The 23,254-nt window shown below is 41.0% G+C and overlaps 1 long non-coding RNA gene across 3 annotated transcripts in view; it reads left to right on the top strand.

Annotated features, from left to right (window-relative positions):
* Window positions 1–23,254, top strand: part of LOC115460208 — a 232,554-nt gene that overhangs the window by 185,657 nt on the left and 23,643 nt on the right. For all 3 annotated transcript variants that reach the window (XR_003940412.1, XR_003940411.1, XR_003940413.1), the window contains exon 3: window positions 17,162–17,287. This is a non-coding gene — a long non-coding RNA (uncharacterized LOC115460208). The remainder of the gene's footprint in view (window positions 1–17,161; window positions 17,288–23,254) is intronic.

Raw genomic sequence — 23,254 nt, 5'->3', positions numbered from 1 at the left:
GGGTACATCCTATCCTCCCAGCTGTTTCAGATGGGGGGACTTGCAGAATCGACTTGTTTAAAGTGTGAGGGGAGCCAGGGCTCTTTTTTTCATATGTTCTGGAGCTGCCTGTCCATAAAAGCTTTTGGGTGTTGGGTCCGACATTTTTTGGACATAGAATTGAGTGTCCAGGTCCTGGAACAGTGGAACAAATGTTTCTGGATATTCCAGGTGCCCTTAGGGATCGGAATAAGAATGAAGTGTTGTTCCTCCGCAAGGTGTGTTTGATGGCCTGTAAATGTATTTTGCAATGTTGGACGTCACCCCAGCTTACTGGCATTGGAGAAACCAATTCATCTTTTGGTGACCTGGGAGGCAAGGGAATCCCGGTCCTCGCCAAAGAGAAGGAAAAGCTTCCTCGCCATCTGGGGCTTATATCTCCATATTTTACATCCCTGAGTCGCGGTTTGCTTCTTAATGAGGGGTGATCCTATTATTAATTCCCAGAGAGGGGAGAGGAATACTAAGTTCCTAGAAGGGGAGGGGGAAGGGGGTGAAGCTTAGGGGTTAAAGTGGCTTGTGGAATTAGGGAAAAAGCGGTTGGGGGGAGGGTAGGGGCAGTTCTTCTTTTGAACATGGGTGGGGATTTAGTCTGTTTAACATAGTTCTCTCTGCGGGGGTATTATTAGCTCTCCCTGCAGCCTCCAACAGAATGAAAATGATGAGTCTGACTTTTATCGTCTAAAACTATGTCCAGTTGGAGTAATTGTGGGTCCGCTTGGGGGTAAGGGGAGGGGAACCAGTTATTTAAAAAAAAAAAAAACCTGATGACTGTGGATACTGTTATATTTGTACAATGTTTGTTTGGCTATTGTCCACCATTCTGTGTCATCAATACAAAATTATTGAAAACGTAACCGGTGAGCGAGCGCTAATTGAGCACGCGAGCTGGATAACTCTTCTGTGCTCATTTCTCAACCATGCCACGCCTCTTCAATAAATAGAAAACAAAATAATGTGTGATTACTGTGTACAAACACAAAAAGTATCACAGGATGAGCTTTTTGGCACACTAAGCCCACATTGGGGCCTAGCGCACTATGGGCTCCTTTTTCTAAGGTGTGCTAACGGATTTAGCGCACACTAACAGTGCGCCCTAAATGTTAAGAAGCCCGTAGGAATAAAATGGGCTGCTTAGCATTTAGCGCACGCTAATCATTAGCATGCATTAAATCCGTTAGCATACCTTAGTAAAGGGAGCCCTTTGTTTCTTTTAACCATATTAAAATTTGGCAAAAATGTTTTTGATTAGGTATCACATGTTTTAAAATGTAATTCAAAAGAGGCAAGAAAACAAGCTCTGTTAACAGCCACATTAAATCATTGTATCATGCCATATATGATCTGTTACAGCTGTTCTGGTGCATTTGATCTCACTGGTCTGTGAGTTATGGTATACTAGATGTAGGTTGTAAAAATTGCAGCTTGTCCTGGTGTTCTATTCCCGGACAGAATCTTGTACTCATTAATATGTGAAGAGCCAAAAAAGTGGAACCTTCATTTCTGTGGCTGGGCTGACTCTGCAGTCTGAGACCATTCAGATGCAGAATGGGTGTCAGAGCGTGCATGGATTTATGTACAACCAGGTTCTTGTGCTAACGAAGTGACTTGGTTTATTAATGTTAGAAACGCCAACCAGGAAGGAAAACAACACATCTTCTGATTTCTAATTGTCTTTTGAAACGGTGACGCTAGCATCAGTTCTTTCAGGTCTGTTAGACTGGACCAAACGTAGCGAAGCAGACTTAGTCTGTAGTTCAGAAGTAAAACTCTAAGATTTCAAAAACCTAACAAGCAGCTTTGAACCTGAGTCTTTCTGCTATGGGAAGCCAGTGCAGTTTAAGATGAGTTGAAACACTAGTACATGTATTCAATCTGTATATTAGTCTAGCAGCTGTATGATTTGCATTTTTTTTTTCTGATATTGACACTTAATACCAGGAAATAGAACATTACAGTAATCCAAGTGAGGGGTCCATTGCGTTTGAGCTCCTATTTGTCCAAAGCTTTCCTCAGGACAGGAATAAAAGCTGAGGCCAAAGGTTAACAGCTGGCTGGTTGCACCGTTTAGGGTTGGCTGTGACCCTGCGTCTCCCTCCCTTCCCTTTTTAAAAAAGCTTTCATTATGTATGGGGGTTACAGAAAGCATGCTGCTGGTCAGAAGCTTGTTTTTGCTAATGAATGCAGTCTCAGCTTTGCTTGTGGCAGAAGTTTGGAAGAGATCAGCCTTTCTCTTGTGGCTAGGACCAGTTGTTCATAATGGGGACACTGGTACTGCCAAAGGGGAGAGAGGAATATTTGTACCACTCTGTTCTACGAGGACTTTCTAAAGTACAGAAGTGCAGGTGTTTTAGTCCACACCTCCAGGAACATCTCCATTAAATGCAGGTAAAAATACGTGCACAGGGTGGGCAACTTTCAGATGGTCCATTTCCATAGATGAAGTGGCATATATAGAAATAGCTTTGAAAATTACTACTACTACTTATCATTTCTATAGCGCTACTAGACGTATGCAGCGCTGTACACTTGAACATGAAGAGACAGTCCCTGCTTGACAGAGCTTACAACCTAATTAGGACAGACAAACAGGACAAACGAGGTAAGGGAATATTAAACTGAGGATGATAAAATAAGGGTTCTGAACAAAGTGAATAAGGGTTAGGAGTTAAAAGCAGCATCAAAAAGGTGGGCTTTTAGCTTAGATTTGAAGACTGCCAGAGATGGAGCTTGACGTACCGGCTCAGGAAGTCTAGTCCAGGCATATGGTGCAGCAAGATAAAAGGAACGGAGTCTGGAGTTAGCAGTGGAGGAGAGGGTGCAGATAAGAGAGATTTGCCCAGTGAACGGAGTTCCCGGGGAGGAACGCAGGGAGAGATGAGAGTGGAGAGGTACTGAGGAGCTGCAGAGTGAATGAACTTATAGGTCAATAAGAGGAGTTTGAACTGTATGCGGAAATGGATAGGAAGCCAGTGAAGTGACTTGAGGAGAAGACTAATATGAGCATTGCCCTGAATATGGCCCGTGTAGAGAATTACAGACATGAAGGTCAGTAAACAAAAGAAAATCATGTAAAGTTATAGTGATCGAAATTCAGATCACGGGAGTTAGCTGGGCCGCCTGCTGTGGCCGGCGCTGAGATTGGATATTCAATGCCAGGCCATTTCCAGTGACTGGCTTTGAATATCCAGTTTAAATTTGGTTGGTTTTAACTTAACCAGCCAAGGCAATATTCAGTGCCGGCCGATTAAGTTCAAACTGGCCAAAGATGGGCCTGCTATTTCAGTGGCCCAATTTGGCCACCAAAAATAGCTGAATATTAGCGACTGGCCGGTTATATCACTTGATATAACCAGATATCCACTCAGCGCTGACTGTGGATATTCAACTGGAGATAACCAGCTATCTCCCGCTGAATATTCATGGGTAGCTAGTTAAACACTATTTAACCGGCCAGGATGCTATTCGTTGGACAAACTTGAGGGGTAGGTCTATAACTGAGCACTCCCTTTTAGGCCCCCCAATGCTGCGTGGTCAGAGCCGATTCTATAACGGCATCTGGACCCACAGGTACTGGCATAACTTGGCATCGGTGTGACTTAACATTTACACGCCCGCTGTTACAACAGCATAGACTTGGTATAAGTATATAAGTACATAAGTAATGCCACACTGGGAAAAGACCAAGGGTCCATCAAGCCTAGCATCCTGTAGCTGCAGTCGTGTAATTGTGGAAAGGGTGTGTGTAACTTATAGAGTGGAGGAGTGGCCTAGTGGTTAGAGTGGTGGACTTTGGTCCTGGGGAACTGGGTTTGATTCCCACTGCAGGCACAGACAGCTCCTTGTGACTCTGGGCAAGTCACTTAACCCTCTATTGCCCCAGGTACAAATAAGTACCTAAGCCGCATTGAGCCTGCCATGAGTGGGAAAGCGTGGGGTACAAATAAAAAAAAAAGTTGCTCACACAAGTGGCAGCACTGCCCATATCCCTTCTGTTCTCCAACCATCTGAATGCCCCCTTGCACTTTCACACTGTACCACTGGTGGGCACCCTCACAGAGTAGCCCTTAGTCACTTTGCTGCCACTGGCATGCTATCAAAATGCATGCGCAAATTAATTGGTTAGCGAGCTCTTAACCATCAGTAATTGTGGGTGCTAACAACTAATTATTGATGTTAATTGGCGCACTCATCTGGCTGCACAATATTCTGTAAAGCAGGTCACCTAGCTCCAATAGTGTGTATCTCAAAAGGGTGTGGCCGTGGGAGGGACATGGGTGTGTCAGGGATGTTCCAAAAAGCTACACGCATTTTTATGGAACACTGAAGTGCGCCTAACTTGGGCACCAGTATTTATACCAGGTTTTAGCAGGCGTAAGTCTGGCTCCGATTCCCTGTGCTATTAACATTAACAATGTAACTTGTATTCCACTAATACATCACAGTTCAGAGCGGATTCCAGTGAGAAAGAAGCTGGACATTTCCAGGAATAATGACAATAATCAGCAAAATCTACATGCTCAGTTCAAAAAACCTAAATAAAGTAATCTACACTAACTATTAGATTGCAAAACAAAAATTTGAACTAAATAAGAACATAAATGTAGCCATACTGGGTTAGATCAATGGTCCATCTAGCCTAGTATCCTGTTTTCTAAAATTGAAAATAATTTGGAGCAGTAAGTAAAAAAAAGATCTGAACATCTTTACTAAGACGAGCTGCTTGGAAAGAAAATAGGCTAATAGTCTAAACCTTTTCATAGTTTTTAGCAAAGGAAAAGTAAATAAGGCTGATGATCTAGTAGCCCTAGATTTTTGAAAAAAAAAAAGACAAAATGATCTAAAAAGTACAATGGAACTGACCCATAAATTACTTTATAAATGAGACAATAGAATTTAAATTGAACTCTGGCATAAACTGGCAGCCATTGACTCTTTATAGAATAATTACATACACCACAAGTAGCACTTAATGCTCATTTTCGTCGGTACCCCTCTTGAGCGGCTTGTTTAGAATTTCCCCCATAACCTGCAAAGGTGCTGATATTGTATACGTTTGTGTGTGCGAGAGACAGGTAAATTCGTGCTCTTGGTTATAAAATTGCCCTTCACAGGCACTTTTTTGAGTAGTTCTCAGAAGCTGATGTTTCCTTCCTGAGGTCAGAGCAGAGTGAACCGGTCAGAGCAAACGATGACGTCTGAATGTTCAAGAGAATCCTAGATTAAATTTGTGGTGATGGTACGAAGGGCGAGGAACGTGGAATGATGCGATTGGAGGAAGATATCGCACAGACACAGCAGTTATAGCAAGAAGTGAATCAGAAATCCTTATCTCTTGCTAAGTAACCTTTTTCTGTTCATTTTGAAGGGTTTGATCATGTTAACTTCAAATGTGTCTCGAGCTAGGTTTACTCTAGACCACATTTATCATAAGGTTATTGATGCAAGTGGTCTAATCCTGGAAGATGTTCTCCCCGTGGAGGTGTCACCTTGCTTTTCTCTCTCATGTAGAATAGTTTTGTCTGTGTAACTTTGTTCTCGTCTGTTCCTGAACTGTTCTCCCCTCTTTACATTTTCTTCATTAAATAGTACATACTGTTAGAGGAGGAAGCCCAAGTAGAACCCCCTGGTATGTTGAATATCTTTTCATGATGGATAACTGTAGGGTCTTGTGATATGTGCTGACTTTTTGTTTTTGCTATTTTTTTGTTTCCTGTTCAGTGATTCCTGGAAAGAGCAGAGGACATTTCTTGTAATGATTCATCTTCCAGGAATAGTGACTTAAAGATGTTTTTCAGTTTTTCCAGCTCTGGATTGTATATCACAACGAGGGGTCTCTCTCTCTCTCTCTCTCTCTCTCTCTCTCTCTGGTTTTCTTTTTGTAATATTAAAAAAAAATTATTCAATGTTGATGAGCATTTCAAACAAAAAAATACAAATAACTCTAACTCACATGAGTGAAGAAAGCAAAGGTACTGTGCACTATTTTTTTTTCTAGGAAAAAAGATGCTGGTACTCATGTACAGCCAACCTCAGGGGCAGGGTAACCAGGGCTTTTTTTTTTTCAGCTGGTACGGTGTGGTGGCTGCTTCTGAGAGTCACAGGTCTGAGACTGGCTGGTGCAGTAATGGCAGATTTTGAGTGAAAAATGTAATGGGGTGGATAGAACATTTCTGGAAGGCAGGAAAAAAAAAAAGCCCTGGTGCTATGTAACACTTTCGAATCCCAAAGTAAATAGCATTAGGTACAGCACCAAATGTCCACAGTATTGAGAGGAGAGAGATCTCCATAGAAAGAAAATAAAAGTACAAAAAGAAATTAAGTCAGCTAGCAGAAAGTGTGCCTTGGGTAAGTGAAGCGAAGATTTCATCATCCTGCAGACAGATTTAAAAGTTGTAGCTTTCTTGTTTACTTTATTTGGTTATAGCTTGTTCCTTTTCTGTCATAGCTCAGCATGCATTCTCCCCAATATTTGACTGGCTAATTACCCTTATATGGAAGACTGACACCTAGCAGTAGGTACATAGTAACATAGTAGATGACGGCAGAAAAAGACCTGCATGGTCCATCCAGTCTGCCCAACAAGATAAACTCGTATGTGCTACTTTTTGTGTATATAGCTGCCATTTTGAGGAACCACTCCAGCCCCATACCTCTAGAAACCACAGGGATCTCCCCTCATGGAGGATGAAGGGGTGTCCAGGGGAGGTCCAAGGGTGCCAGGAGAGGTGAGTTCATTGCATGAGGACAGGACGTCTCTTTAGAGGATGGATGAATCGGGGAGGGGGGGTGTGTGTGGAAGAAGGTGGAAGAAGGTGGTATTTGAATCCAGGGAGGTTCTGGGTGCAGAGAGAGATCATAAGAACATTAAGAATAGCCAAACTGGGTCAGACCGATGGTCCATCTAGCCCAATATCCTGCTTCCAGCAGTGGCCAATCCAGGAATACAGGTCACAAGTACCTGGCAGAATCCCAAATAGCAAGATTTCATGTTACTGATCCCAGGGATTATTGGCTTACCCCAGAAAAGTGTGATCGGGAGCAAGGGGAGTTGGGGAACAGAGTGGAAAGATTGGGGAGGGGGATTGGCTCGGTGACCCAGAAGTTATACAGGTGCCAGACGATATTCAGCGCTGGAACCTGTATAGCTAAGCAGTGACATATCGGACAGCTTTTATACAGTACTATGTAGCCACTTAGCTGTGTGGATCCAGGCATTGAATATAGCCCATGTCCAGCTCCTTTCTAACTCCGCCCCTGCTCTTCTCATATTTGTTGTGTGGTTATAGCCCATGTTCAGGGACACTGCTTGATTAAGTGCCGCTGAATATTGATGGGTGGCCCACTCCGCATGGTTTAAGCAAGCAGGGGCCTTTCCTGCCCACCTAACACATGCTGAAAATCAACCCCATTACATTTAGGCACACAAAGGGCAAGTCACTTATGTTTGCACTTATTTATTTTTTTATTTCTAAAACTTATATCCCTCTTAAACCTAAGTGGGTAACAATATAACGTTCACAATTAACACATAACACAGACAATTACAATACCCATTCTCCCCCACCCAAAGCAATAGCAAATAAAACTATAAAAGTCTGGCTGCAAAATATTAAAAGGCTTGAACAAATAAGTGAGACTTCAAAAGCTTTTTGAAGTGTCCTGCGTTGGTACAGTAGCACAAGAAACAGGCAGAATATTCCACATCACTGGACATGCAACTGACAAAAACAGTGACAGAATTCACAAAGGCATGGAACAAACACTGATGGTCTCCATGTAATGATAAACTCAATTCAGAAAAGCATAGAGGGGTGTGACCTGCATAAAAAAGCAGTTTCAACCCTAACCATTTTACTGGGCACACTATATGGGCCATGCTGGTCTTCTGCAATCATTTACTATTTTACTATGTTTTATAATTTCGTATTAACATTCAAAATATTCACATTACTTCTTAACATTTTTTATATTTGTAAATTCTAATTTGTGCAATGATAATCAATATACTTAAGAAAAAGGAAATAACCCAGAGCAAGAATATAATTAGAATCCATAAAGGAAAAAACCAAGTTAACAGACCTCCGCTTCTAGTCCTCAAATACAAAAGGAGCCCAACCGCTAATCCAAAAAGATTTAATAATCATTCTCTAAAGGTGTCAGTGAACTATAGAAGATATCTGAATTCTCTTATCGCTTGATTTTCTGGTGCTCAAACATTTCTTGAGTTCCAGTATGTAACCCGTGAGTGTTCAGAGCGAAGTCTGAGGTAATCATATTGGCAAAAAAAAAAAAATCCACAGACATCTGCTGAGATCCAAAAAAAAAAAAAAAAGCTTGAGGAAATATTTTTTCATTTAAAGAATAGTTAAGGCTGGAACTTGTTGCCAGTTTGTAAAAAGGTTTGAACAAATTCCTGGAGGAAAAGTCCATAGTCTATTATTAAGATAGACAAGGGGAAAGCCACTGCTTGCCCTGGGATTGGTAGCATGGAATATTGCTACTAATTGGGTTTCTGCCAGGTATTTGTGACCTGGCTTGGCCACTGTTGGAAGCAGGATACAGGGCTAGATATGGACCATTGCTATACATACTCAGGTCTTCCAGTCTCTTCTCATATGTCTTATGGTGCAGGCCCCATATCATTTTGTCGCCTTCCTGTGGACCACTTTTAGTTTTCTATATCCTTAACAAAAGAGGAGTGACCTAGTGGTTAGCATGGTGGACTTTGGTCCTGGGGAACTGGGTTCGATTCCCACTGCAGGCACAGGCAGCTCTTTGTGACTCTGGGCAAGTCACTTAACCCTCCATTGCCCCAGGTAAATATGTAAGCTGCATTGAACCTGCTATGAGTGGGAAAGTGCGGGGTACAAATGTAACAAAAAATCATAACAAAATAACCATTGGTCTGACCCAGTATGGCTACTCTTATGGAAACAAATTGTCTTTCAGTTAGGTTATCAATAGAAATCAAACAAAATAAAACATGGAAAAGAAAATAAGATGATACCTTTTTTATTGGACATAATACATTTCTTGATTAGCTTTCGAAGGTTGCCCTTCTTCGTCAGATCGAAAATAAGCAAATGTGGTAGCAGATAGTATATATAGTAAATGGCAGTACAAGTACAGCTGTGTTTTTGAGAAGTTAATGAATAAGGGAAACTAAGAGGACTGACTAGAATGTGCACTGCGTGATCTCTCCTGCAAGTTCCCTATTTCTTGTACTATAATTTTATATTTGTTTCTTACTGGAATGTGTTGCAAACATAAAGCAAAACTGCAGTCACCAGCAGAAATGATGATACAAATCAGCGGTATCTTGTCCACTCCAGGGGATTCATTATATGTTGGTGGGAGTGGAAGTAGGCCCTTCACTACCAGTGAAGCTGGAAGTTATCACCAAGCCCAGAGGACTGCCCCCCCCCCCCCCCCCCCCCCACACACACACACACTAGAGGAAGTGACCTGGGAGTACCCTGCTTGAGAAGTTGGAAATGTAAGCTGACACTGTGCTGGTCATGTCCACTCCAAGGTGTATGGAACAACCAGCAAAGGATGCCTTTCCCTTGGAGAGGGAATGCAATTCTCTGTAGTTTGGAAGCTGGTTAAAGCAGTTGATACTACTGGCTCATTGCCGAAGGAGTCTAAGCAGCAGGAGGCACCTGAGATCTTGGGGCAGAATGGAGTTTCTTTGAAAGTGAAGGCTGTTTGTTGAGACATAAGACTAGAGAATGGCACGGGGATGGGGGCAGAATCCACAGGGATGGGGACAGAGCTTGCAGGGACAGGGACAAGCTTTGTCCCCATTGCATTCTCTAAAAGTGTACCTGACTGTAACTCACCTTGAGCTGCTACTGAAAAAGGTGTGAGCAAAATCCAAATAAATAATAAGTAAAAGCTTGAGACTAGCCTTAAACAGGCTGCTCCAACTGGATGGAACAGTATCTGTAAAAAATTGGTATCAATAAGTAAAAAGTTAACACATCTTAGACAACTGGCAATTCAAAGATAAACTGCAGAAGCTGCTTTTGGATTTAAATGAAGCGCCGTTAAATGACATCATTTGTCTTTTGGCTGCCTTCGATGTGGCAACAATAGACTTATCTGCTGATCAGACCCCTACAGTCTGCAATGTCAATCCATCACGTTCCCAGTTTAGTCCTGTTGGAACTCTGCGCAAAAAAAAAAAATTCAAAATTGTGCGCATAAAAGTTGCAAATTTCTCACGTTTGTCATAATTTACACAATAGTACAATCCCCTCTCTGTACAGAGATACCACCCATACTTTTCCCAGCACCCATAGTATGACCTTTTTTTTCAGCCCCGTCCCTGTACCCACACACCATCCATAGTTTTTTCCAGCCCTGCTGCACCCACACACCATCTATAGTTTTTTTTCCAGTCCCCCCCTGCACCTACACATCATCCATTGTTTTTCCAGCCCCCCTGCATCTACACACTATCCATTGTTTTTTCCAGTCCTCCCCTTCACCCACACACATCCATATTTTTTCAGCCCCCTTCCCCCACACCCATACACCATCCAGTTTTTTCCATAGCCCACCACACCTGCGTTCACCAGGGAGCTAGGAATTGCATTGGAAGTACCTGTTTGGGGCGGAAAACAACTTGACTCTTTCCTGCCTGCTGCCACTGCTCTAGGCCGATATCACTGCTTCTCGAAAATGGCCGCTGAGACTTCCTGCGGCAGTCTCACAAGATTACCACTTGAAGTCTCGGCAGCCATTTTGAAGAAATGAAGCACCAGCCTGAGAGCGGCAGCAGCAGGCAGGAAAAGTGGGGTTCTTTCCTGCCCCCGAAGAGGCCACTAGACCACCAGGGAGTGTTAAGGTAGGCCCAGGGTGGTCCCACTGAGGTTTTGGGGGGGGGCAGTCAGCCTGCCTTCCTTTACTCCTTCCTTTACTCCTTCCTTTACTGCAGGCTAAAGGGGCTCGATTCTGCACAAATAGGCTGAATCCTGCATGGCTGGGGAATTCCGCATGAATTCTGCGCTGCGCAGTCATGCAGAATTCCAGCAGGAGCATCAGTTGCTCAAGCATCTTACTGTTACTGCAACAGATTCATCCATGGTTTCTGGCATCAAAGAACATTTCCAACACTTAATTTACACTTATTTTCCTGTTCATCCACCACAATGTTGGTTCTGTTCTATACCCACGTCTAAAATACAATCCAATTATCTTCCCAGAAGATGTAAAAAAACACAGGCAACCTAATCTTTGAGAAGGTTGTACCAAAACCAAATCGAAATGGAAGGCTCAAGTTCATCAACAACTCGGGCTCGTCTACAATCTACATTCCCAGAAAGCGTCACATCTGTGGAAGAGCCCCTGCCCCTCCCACCAAAAGAATGAAAAAGGATGTTAGCAGTTTTATGAGCAACTTTTATGAAACGATTCCTCCTTAATGGACAGTTATTTATGTTTGCGTGATGCAGATGACAATGTTTTGATTTTTTGGAAAAACAAGCAAGAGCGCGGGCAAAAGTTGCACAGGGGATCCTGTGCATTCTTGCTACCAGCACTTCTTCTGAGAGGACATTTTCTATTGGGGGAAGGACTGAAAGTCAAGAGAGCTAGACTGAATCCTGAGATTGTTGATGACTTATTATTCATCCACAGATTTTAAAAAATATATAACAGTGCTTCATAGGGCATATTTCTCCCCTGCTACAGAGCGGGATGTATTTTGTACTCCTGGACATTTTAACAGGGTGGATTAGGATTCCTTGTGGTAGTAGAAGTCAGCTATTATTTGAGGTTGAAAAGGGTAAGGGGGGGTGTTATAGTTACTCACTGTTATTATTGTGCAAAGTGTTGTACAGTAATACCTTTGTTTTTGTTGACTTCGGTTATCGTCGGTTTCGGATTTCGTTGATTTTTTTCAGCGAAACATTTGTCTCGGATTTCGTCGGTTGCCTCAGATTTTGTCGGCGTGCCCACGTGACCTCGCTGCTAATTTTGCGAAAACAAAGGGCGACCCACACATTCTCCTGCTCATTGTGGCGTTGTTTCTCATTGTGTGAGCATCACCCCGCGCATGTAACACAACGCACGTAAGATAAAATCACATGTGCTCAAATCTCATTGTCCCTGTTAAGTGTTTCCCTTGCTAATAAGTTAACCCTTTCCCTTTAGCTCCATCATGGGACTATATTTATTCTCTATAAAATGTGCTTTTGGTATGTATTTTGGATTGTCTAGAACTAATTAATTGGATTTACATTGATTCATATGGAAATTATTGCCTCGGTTTTCGTCGGTTTCGGTTTTCGTTGATTGTTTTCAGACGGATTATCAATGAAAACCGAGGTATCACTGTATGTCCTCATTTTGACTATTGTAATAAGTCAGTTAATGGGTGTGTTCCAGGGCATTCTGGATGAGAACATATTACACCTGTTGTGATGGCATTACATTGGGTGCCAATTGAATTTTGGATATGTTTCAAGATATTGTTGGTGGCGTTCAAGGTTTTGATTAATAAGATTTCTCCAGTTGTATCATCTACTTTACATTTGCATCAGCCCTCGAGTATTTTGCAGTCTGCAGCTGCTCATTTGCTGGATGATCCTTTTTTTTTTTTTGCATGATATATTTTGAAGAGAATCTATTGTTTATATTCTGTGTAGTGGGACCCAAATTGTGGAATGATTTGCCGTTGAATATCCATCCGCTCTGTGAGGGGCATGAAAGATTTTAAAGTTTCCCTAAACACTTTTTGTTCAGGCTTTCAGACTGCATACTTGACTTTTATGATTTGATTTAATGAATCTTAAATTATGAACCAGTTGGTTATCGTATTGTGCTATTTGTTTTGTATTTTATGTGCTAGATTGTGAATGTTGCATTGTAATCCATCTAGAATCCTAAAGATAGAGTGGAATAGAAATTTTGAAAATAAATATTGTTTTCTATTTGTGATTTATAAACAGTTGTACAGAATATTGTTCCTTTTTATACTTTAATAAAAAGATTTAAATATAAAATCATAAGAATTCAAGGCTTGTGCAGATGAGGACAGGGACAAACTTTGTCACTTATGTCATTCTCTACCTAGGACATTAAGAGGTCCTTTTACAAAGGTGCGCTGAAAAATGGCCTGTGGCAGTGTAGACGCAGGTTTTGGGCGCACACAGAATCATTTTTCAGAGCACCTGTAAAAAAAATGCCATTTAAAAATGTTTTGGTGAAAATGGCCGTGCGGCAAAATCAAAATTGCTGCATGTTCATTTTGGGTCTGAGACCTTACCGCCAGCCATTGACCTAGTGGTAAAGACTTGCGCGGTAACTGGGTAGTAATAACCTACGCAAGCCAAACGCCACTTGGCGCGCAGCCAGAAATAAAACTTATTTTTTGGACGTGAGTATTGGACGCGCTCCAAAAATTAAATTACCACAGGAGCCACAGGGTAGCCATGCAGTAACTCCATTTTGGCGCGCGTTGGACACGTGTAGACGCTTACACAGCTTAGTAAAAGGGCCCCTTAATTTTAAAACCCTATGGGAAGGTTTAACTACGTTGAAACCGTCTCTATTCCACTCCTATCAATTAGTGATACATTTGGAGAAACTTCAAAAGGGTGTAGCACAGGAGCAAGAAGTGGGTACCCTCGAACAGCAGTTGCTATTCTTGAGGGCACCAGATGTTCAGGAAAGGTTCATTATTTATGAAGGACTTTCTTGCCAGCAATAGAAAATAGAAGTTCTAGAAAATTTATTCAGAAGACGAGTTTATGATTACCGAACTTGGTAAGCGTTCCAATTATTTCAAGTGGGGAATTGCTTTTGTGACCTTAGTGTTTAAAGTTCCTGCTGAGTCTGTTCACCTCTCTCTAGAGTGTTTTATTTGGTGGCAAAGCCAATTCTGCTAGGAAGTGAGTTTCTGAGAAAGAGCATTCTCCTCAGATATCTTACAGGATATCTAGAGAGATCAGATAAGAAGGTTAGTCATAATAATAATATTATCATTATTAAGGTTGCTTTAGAGTCAGAGATTGGCTCCTAAAGATGTTCTTCAAGAGTGAAAGCTTGAACTTGCATGAAAATTCATTATTTGGATGTTTCCTGATGTCACTGAAACAACTCAAAAGAAGGAAGCAGTTTCTGTTAAGACCAAAGGTGCTCCAGCTGCAAGGGCCTTCCTTTTTGTGCTTTACACGCAAATGCCTGATGAAGGTTGGTGGTATCAATTATGTATTTTTGGGGGGATCTCAGCAGATGTCTGTGGATTGTGTTTGTTTTGTTTTGCCAATATGATTACCTCAGACTTCGCTCTGAACACACTCACTGTTACATACTGGAACTGAAGAAATGTTTGAGAACCAGAAAATCAAGTGATAAGAGAATTCAGATATCTTCTATAGTTCACTGATAACCTTTAGAGAATGATTATTAAATCTTTTTGGATTAGCGGTTGGGCTCCTTTTGTATTTGAGGACTACAAGCGGAGGTCTGTTAACTTGGTTTTTTCCTTTATGGATTCTAATTATATTCTTGCTCTGGGTTATTTCCTTTTTCTTAAGTAAATTGATTATCATTGCACAAATTAGAATTTACAAATATAAAAAATTGTAATAGGTAATGTGAATATTTTGAATGTTAATAAGAAATTATAAAACATAGTAAGGTAGTAAATGATGGCAGAAAACCAGCATGGCCCATATAGTGTGCCCAGTAAAATGGTTAGGGTTGAAACTGCTTCTTTATGCAGGTCACACCCCTCTATGCATTTTTGAAGTGAGTGTATCATTATATAAAGATCATCAGTGTTTGCCGCATGCCTTTGTGAATTCTGTCACTGTTTTTGTCCCTATCCCCACTGTGAAAGCATTGCAAGCTTCCATCACCCTTTCTGTGAAAAAATATTTCTTGTGGCTTGTAAATTTTCCTCTTTTCAGCATTATTTCATGTCCTCTAATTCTTATTTTCCTGTTTCACAGTATACACATTCAGGTGCAGATCTCGTACCATTTTAGTCATGTTCCTCAGTCTTATTTTTAGCAAAATATAGCCTCCAAAACTGAACACTAGGTGAGGCCTTACTAACAACCCCTATACAGGGGAATAATCACCTCCACCTTTTTGCTAGTTATGCCTCTCTTTGTAGCCTTCTGGCTTTGGAGAAATTATATGAATTAGAAAGGAGCCACACTAGGACTAATCTTATGCCAGATGAAATGAATGCTTAGAGGAAGTCGTTTTCTTAGAAGTATGGTGTGGGGATGGGGGCTAAAGGGGTCATTTATAAGTGATATTTATATGTAGGTATCACTCTGGGACAGGTACATATTTTATTTGGCAGCATCTGTGGCTTAATCTGTCTCCTCCATCAGTTTCTACACATGCACATAGATCAATGATACAGGGTCCAGTCGGTTGGCTGCATATTCTCTGGACAGGCATGTACAACCAGGAGAGACAAATAGGGGTTTGTTTAGAAATACCCATTTATTGAGCCCTCCTCAGGTGCACACAAATATACAAAGTAGAGCAATGAAAGCAATAAAACATAAAAGTCTAAAAAAACAAAGTGAGATGATGGCAAAAAGTCTCACATTTGCTCACAGTGCTAATGTCGTGGATCTCCTTTGTGGTATGCTGTCATCTCCACTGTCCTGTTCCCTGTCTTCTTTCTCCTCCTTTGGTTGTGGCAAAGGCAGGGGAGCTTCTAATTACCCCTCTCCTCCTCCTTCTTCTCAGGTACTCCATGAGCTCTTGGCTTTGGGCAGTATAGGGCATGTGGTGTTCTGACTTGTGCTCCACCTGCTTTTCCCTCACTCATGGGTTATCTCCACACAGTAGACATCTTCTCCCTGTTCCTAGGACTTTCTTCTCCTCTGTCAGCACATTTATGACCTCAGAAGACCTGACAAGTAGAATGCACCCAGGGCTTAGGACCTACTTCCTATCACACAGGTCTCTTTCACATGTAGTTCCAAACCTTTTCCTTATGCTGGATTGTAGAGCTGGCAACAGCTTTGCTCTCCTTATTGCTCCTGGAAATGGGATCTCCCCATTGATCCCTGCTTCTCCTCCTTTAAGGCTCACTGTGCCTTGGGATTTAGCTGTATTTCAGGCTTAACCCATCTTCTCTTCCATCCTTCTGTTTGCGTCCAAAATAGCAGAAAAAAAGCACTTAGAGCCTTCAAAACTGGGACACAAATCCTTTTAATTGTATAACTTGAATACCTATCTTGTGTTAATGACCCAACACGGGCTGTGTTTAATTTACAATGAACAATAAGCAGTAGGACAAATAAGATATATCAAATGTAAAAATGCCATGATGCAAATAAAAAATATTGGCATAAAAATATATAAAAGTGAAACAATAAAATTAAGTGGAACCTTTGAAACATATACATTAATAATGTGAACATTTATATGGTTATATACTAAAAGTGAACATGCATATTGATAGTGTAAATGTGAGCATGCTTCCTAACAATTCTAAGGTGCATATTGAAAAGTTTGATGATGGTGCACATATTCATAAGTCATTATAATGATATATAAAGCTGCCTGTGTCAGGTCATTAACACAAGATAGATATTCAAGTTATACAATTAAAAGGATTTGTGTCCCAGTTTTGAAGGCTCTTAGTGTTTTTTTCTGCTATTTTGGACTTTGTACCCTCTCTGTGTATATACCCTTCTGTTTGAGAACAGGCCCCCACTATTAGTTTTTTCTTCTCCTTGTCTATGAATTAGAGGACCAAGGTCCTGACGGGCCCCTTGATGAGACGTCCACCACTTTTCCCACTATGTGATTCCATGGAGTCCCTTTGTGAGAGGGAAGGAAGAAAGGAGGACCCTGATCAGATCCTTACACCTAGTTTTATAGATGCCTCCAAATTCTAAGGCAAACCTACTTGAGTTTTTCCCAGGTTAGACTACCTCTCAGTAGTTTGATTTAGCACTGGTCTGGAGCAGGGACCCAGATTGTTCCTCCTGTTACTGCATAGGAAGGCACATTGAGGTGAAAAAGTATTTTGTGATGTTGCCATTCAGTTTCCTCTTTTGCAGTTTTTGTGTCCTCTACTTCTGTAGTCTCTCAGTTTTTGAAACAGGTTTGTTTGTTCTTTTATATCTTTCAGATATTTAAATGTCTCTACATCTCTCCTACAATAAAAACAAGAGAGGACCAGTAATCTACAGGTATCATGCAGGAAAGTAAGAAGAGCAGATCACACATCAAAAGAAGAAATCATTATTTTATAAAGGTGAGCGTTCTTTATGAGAGACTCCTGAGAAAATTGAGTCACGGGATAGGAGGCAATGTTCTTTTGTGTATTAGGAATTGGTTATTGGTCAGAATACAGAGGGTAGGATTAAATGGACATTTCTCTTGATGGAGGAGGGTGAATAGTGGAGTGCCTTAGGGATCTGTACTGGAACCGGTGCTATTTTACATATTTGTAACTATCTGGAAACTGAAACAACAAGTGAGGTAATTAAATTTGCATATGACACAAAATTATTCAAGGTTGTTAAAACATATGCAAACTATGAAAAATTGTAGGAAGACGTTAAGAAATTGGAAGGCTGGGCATCCAAATGGCAGATGAAATTTAATGTGGACAAATGCAAAGTGATGCACATTGGGAAGAACAATCCAAATCATAGTTACCTGATGCTGGGATCCACCTTGGGGGTCAGCACACAAGAAAAAGATCTAGGTGTCATTGTAGACAATACGCTGAAATCTTCTGTCCAGTGTGTGGCGGCAGTCAAAAAAGCAAACAATGCTAGGAATTGTTAGGAAAGGGATGACCGAGAATATTGTAATGTGTCTATATCACTTCATGGTGACTTTCAGTATTACATTCAGTTCTGGTCGCCGTATCTCAAAAAAGATATTACAGATTTAGTAAAGGTTCAAAGAACAGCGACAAATGATAAAGGGGATGTAACTCCTGTCATTTAAGGAAAAACTAAAGAAGTTAGGACACTTAAGCTTGGGAAAGAGATGGCTGAGAGGAGATATGATTGAAATCTACAAAATCCTGAGTGGTGTAGAATGAGTAGAAGTGAATTGATTTTTTACTCTTGGGGACACTTAATGAAGTTATATGGAAATACTTTTAAAACAAACGGGAAGAAATATTTTTTTTCACTCAAATAGTTAAGCTCTGAAAGTCTTTGCGGAGGATATAGTAACAGTGGTTAGAGTATCTGGGTTTAAAAAAGGTTTGGACAAGTTCTGGAGGAAAAGTCCATAGTCTGCTATTGAGACAGACATGGTGGGGAAGTCACTGCTTGCCCTGGGATTGGTAGCATGGAGTATTGCTACTATTTAGGTTTCTGCCAGGTACTTGTGACCTGGGTTGGCCACTGTTGGAAACAGGATACTGGTCTAGATGGACCATTGGTCTGACCCAGTATGGCTATTCTTATATTCTTAACAGAGAGGATCTCACATAAAAGTTGTCCAATGTGGCTTTCTTTCGCCCACCAATGGGCTGTGTCAGGAGTTACTGTTAATACAGTAAAATCAACTTAAAAGAACAAACATAATAAATTAAAAAATATACATTCACTGAAATACAAAAAATGTAATCCAAAAGACATTCATACCAATGGAGATAAAAAAATAATCATAAAAGAACTCCTTTTTGTGTAAGAAAGTTTGCAGAAGCTACAGATGAGGGCGAAGAATTTTAAATAATCTGTAATAAAACCATAAAATGATCTATGTTCAAATGAGATTGCAGAGGATTGCTAACTCACCAAGCAGCAGGTCAGTTTTGACACACAGATTTCAGTATCTAGTGTACAGCATCAGAATCTAACAAACCTCTGACTATCATCAAGCTTAAATATGCTGGTAGATGTATGCATTGCTGATACAAAATTAAAAACTTTTAACAACAATCAGAATCAAAATCTGACTGAAAAAAACATATTTTAAAAGATATACTTAGAAAACCTATTTAAAATTAAAATCAATTGCTTTTGTAGAAACAGGAAGTATACAGGGTCAGGAAGCCTCGATCCTAAGTGATTCAGAAGAAAAGAAAAGCATTTCAAATTGTCAAATACTAATGCCCATCACTCCTTTAAAGCTGTAGTTAAAGATGCAGTAACATCGAGGCTGGTTCACACGACATATCAGGAATACACCCTTTTTAATCTTACAATTACTGTGTAGGTTTTGCAGTTAACACATGTTAGAAATTGTCCTTTACATGTACAACTGCAAAAACTTACTGCACTTTCGTGATCAGGGTGCCATGTACTATAATGAGGTACGTGCTAGAGGTACTCATTTTTCCCTCCCTGTCACTTGAACTCCTTGCAAACTGTTTTTAGCAACACTGAAATCTTGACACAGTATATAAAATGGAAGGAGAATTTGCTGCTCTAGTATGCTGCAGATTGCATAAATATTTGGGGTTATGAATACTTTGAAATGTGTCTGAATTATACAAGGCAAAGATTTAAGCAATGATAGAACAGGTTTTTAATAAAATAGCTAGTTACTGTTTGTTTGTTTATTTATTTAGATTTTGCTCACACCTTTTTCAGTAGTAGCTCAAAGTGAGTTACATTCAGGTACACTGGATATTTCTCTGTCACAGGAGGGCTCACAATCTAAGTTTGTACCTGAGGCAATGGAGGGTTAAGTGACTTGCCCAAGATCACAAGGAGCAGCAGTGGGATTTGAACTGGCCGCCTCTGGATTGCAAGACCGGTGCTCTAATCACTAGGCCACTCCTTCACTCCACTGTGTCACTATTTGCTAATTTCATCTTTTTTTCTAGATGCTGTGCCTTATTCTAAAATTCCCCAAATTCCTTTGAAGCAGTATTCTTCATTTTAAGGCACGGGGGCCAGCAGCAGTCCCCATTCACCTTACTCTTCTCAATTTATACGTCCCCCATCTTGTCCAGAGGCCCACTGCTAGCACCAGCTCCACAATAACTGCTCTGATTCCTGTAGGACAGCAGTTCACAGTGAATTTGAGTTACACAGCATACAAACTCCCATGTTGTTCTTGAGACTGTGTGAACCGTGAAGAAGTTTGGATACCACATGGATCAAGCTCACCAAGAACCATATGATGCTGGCAGAAAACAGAACAGCTTTCCCAGAGGCAGTGCCTGTGGGAAGATTCCAGGAAAGGTCAGGGGTTATTAGCAAACCAGGGAGAGACCTGGAGAGAACCAGCTTTGGAGTGATTGGGGGCAGGGTGATGGTGGCTGACTGGGAGGAGAGGCTGGTGGGAGTTGAGAATGATTAGGATAGGGTTGGGGAAAAGGGTGTATTGAGGAAAAGAGCTTTGGGGGAAAATGTGAGTTGGGAGAGACAAGATAGGCCGAGAGACAGAGAGGCTGGGGAATCAAACTTCATTTTATTTAACATATTGTTGTACGTGTGCCTGAGCAGCTAGATTGGCTACATTATTAGAGAGAGAGACCCCCCTCCTTTATCACCCAGGACTCTGGGCACCATCAGTTTTATCCAGCACAGTTACTGGTCCTCATGGAAGTCTTTTTGTCAATGTTGTCTCTCTGCTTCAAAAATAGCGAAGATCACTTCTTTGTAGGACGCAAATGTTGCTGTGTTGGCTAATAAGATGGGGTAGTGTCTTTCAAATCAGCAATACTAAAATTATTTGGCGAGCAGGGTGACCTAGTTTGAGTTTATACTGAGTTGACTTAGAAGTAAAGAAATAAGATGGACTAGATATAATGGATTTTAAATTGTTCAATGTTGTGTGTCGTGTTATATGGCAATGGATTTCTGGGAAATGTATTTCAGGAATGGTCAATAATGTGGCTTTTCCTTTGCCATTATCCATAATCAATATACCTGACAAATGGCATTTAAAGTAAAATTAAGAATATTACAGAGGTCAGTTTTCAGTGACAGTTGCATAACTTTAAATGGATAAAAAGCTCATTTAAAGTTCCTTTTTCTTCCTTCTAGACTAGTCCAAACCAACTGGTTAGGTCTCCCTACCAGCAAGTGGAGGCACAAAAACTGAACTCTTCCTGTGGCATTGCCTGTATAAGGAGCGGTGCAGCCTGGAACTGGTTGGTATTTCTCTGCCTCCAGCAGATGGTTCATGTTGGACTAGTGCAACAGGATTTCTAACTATTGGCCTTATTTACTCTTTGCAATCTATGCCTGCAGTCCAGCAGCCAAGTCCCTTGGCCAGTCTTTGACTCCCAAGGATCAGTGCATGGGCTTTTCCCTGGTTGAGTCTGGAAGTGTCAATGCCTGTAAGACCCAGAGCCTTAACCTATGTGCTCTTTTTCAGTGGGGCTGAATTGCAGAATTCCCATGGGGCCTCTGTCAACAGGGGTGAGCACCCTTTTTTCTTCTTGACTTCCCCTCTACCCTTCCCGTTTTAGGGGCCTGTGCAGCTGACTTAGAAAAAAAAAAAAAAAAGGAATCACAGCCCCTATGCTAAGCTATTAGGCTGCACAGAGCTGTCTGCCTAATAACTTTACTTCAAAGGGGGGGGGGGGGGGGGGGAGAGAAATACAAGAGAGAACAGGACAAACCAGCATGGGCAGCAGCAGTGGGGAATCTCTAGCCTGGTAGGCATGAGATGGGTTCTTTGTGCATCAAGTCTTATATGAAGGTCTTCTGCCCATGATTCAGTGGTATGCCCCAGAGAGGACATTGAGATCAGAGACTGTGCATTTGCTTGTAGTTCACAGTAATTCTTGTGCATGGTTGTTGGTTACTAGAGAAAGGGCTTTTTTTTGTCAGTCTCCAGTGTTGTGGAACCTCTTGCCGGTGGAGCTGCGTATAGAGGCTTCTTTGAAACAATTTAAAGGGAAATTGAAAGCTTTCCCCCCCCCCCCCCAAAAAAAAAACCAAAAGCTGTTATGGGCACTTATTATCAATTTGGGGCATTCTGTAACTGTGTCTCTGTATATTTTTTTAGAAAACGAATGGGTGTATGACTGTTCTTGATGTGTGTGCTTTCCTATTTTTTTTTTTTTGTTACATTTGTACCCTGCGCTTTCCCACTCATGGCAGGCTCAATGCGGCTTACATGGGGCAATGGAGGGTTAAGTGACTTGCCCAGAGTCACAAGGAGCTGCCTGTGCCTGAAGTGGGAATCAAACTCAGTTCCTCAGGACCAAAGTCCACCACCCTAACCACTAGGCCACTCCTCCTTTTCCTTTCAGTTTTAATTTTTATTGTAAGATCAACCACCTGTTGGCATCTTTGAACAGTTCGCCATTAGAGTCCCAGCTGGAAAGCTCTGGCGCACGTAACCAACAGTCTTTTTTAAAGACTTAACCTATGTTTTACATTATTTGAAACATCTACTACTACATTTGGGTAACCTAACAGCAATTCAGACTCCTGAGGCAAGCACTATTGCCGAAATACAGTGCAGATTCGAGTCAGTTTGTATTACGGAATAAAGTATATACTCCATACTCTGTCTCCCTGGTCCTTTCTTGGAAGAACCCTGGTGATCATGCTACTACTTCTTCCCTGACCCAATTTTTATTGTAAACCACTTTGATTATAAGAGACAAGTGGTACAAATTTTATAAACTATTAAAGACCTTTCTTTTAAAGTGTTGTTTCTGGTGGTTATCTGGTCAGTCAGGCGAGTCTTGCAGGCCCTCTTGTATAAAGATCCCTATTTATTATTTGTAGCCAATTCAGTTTCATTTTGCACACTGCCTTTCTTTTTGTCCAAGGCGGTTTTACCCTTCCACATGAATCAGCCCATGCGATCGTGGAAATCGGCAGATGATGGATGTTCCATCACACCGTATGATAAGATCAAATGAGCTCAGGAGTTCAATTTTTTTTTATATACACCAGGTCCTTTGTTATGGAAGAAATTGCATTGAGAAGGATTCAGGCTATGAAAGAGTTTAAACGAGAATTTAAAACACTTCTCTTTGTACTGGTGTATGAGAGGGTGGCTGATTGGTTTAAGTACATGCAGGTTTGTGTTTGGTACTGTAGTTATTGACTTTTATGGGTCATTTTTTGTTTGTTTAAAGGTCTTATTTTTTTAATGTGTTATGTGGTTTTAAAGTTATGAATGTATGTTTTGTGATACGCCTACAACTTTTGAGATTGTGCGGAATAAAAGTTTTTAAAATAAATAAGTGATTTCTTTCCCAGTGTTTTCTGAGAAGACAAAGTCAGAGTCAGATTAGGTGCTCTATATAAGTTGAATGTGTGGAGGATGTTCTTGCGCT

The sequence above is a fragment of the Microcaecilia unicolor genome, chromosome 1 (genome assembly GCF_901765095.1).
Source record: "Microcaecilia unicolor chromosome 1, aMicUni1.1, whole genome shotgun sequence".
NCBI lineage: Eukaryota > Metazoa > Chordata > Amphibia > Gymnophiona > Siphonopidae > Microcaecilia > Microcaecilia unicolor.
Note: the sequence above shows the minus strand (reverse complement) of the source record. Positions and strands in the feature narration are given on the sequence as shown.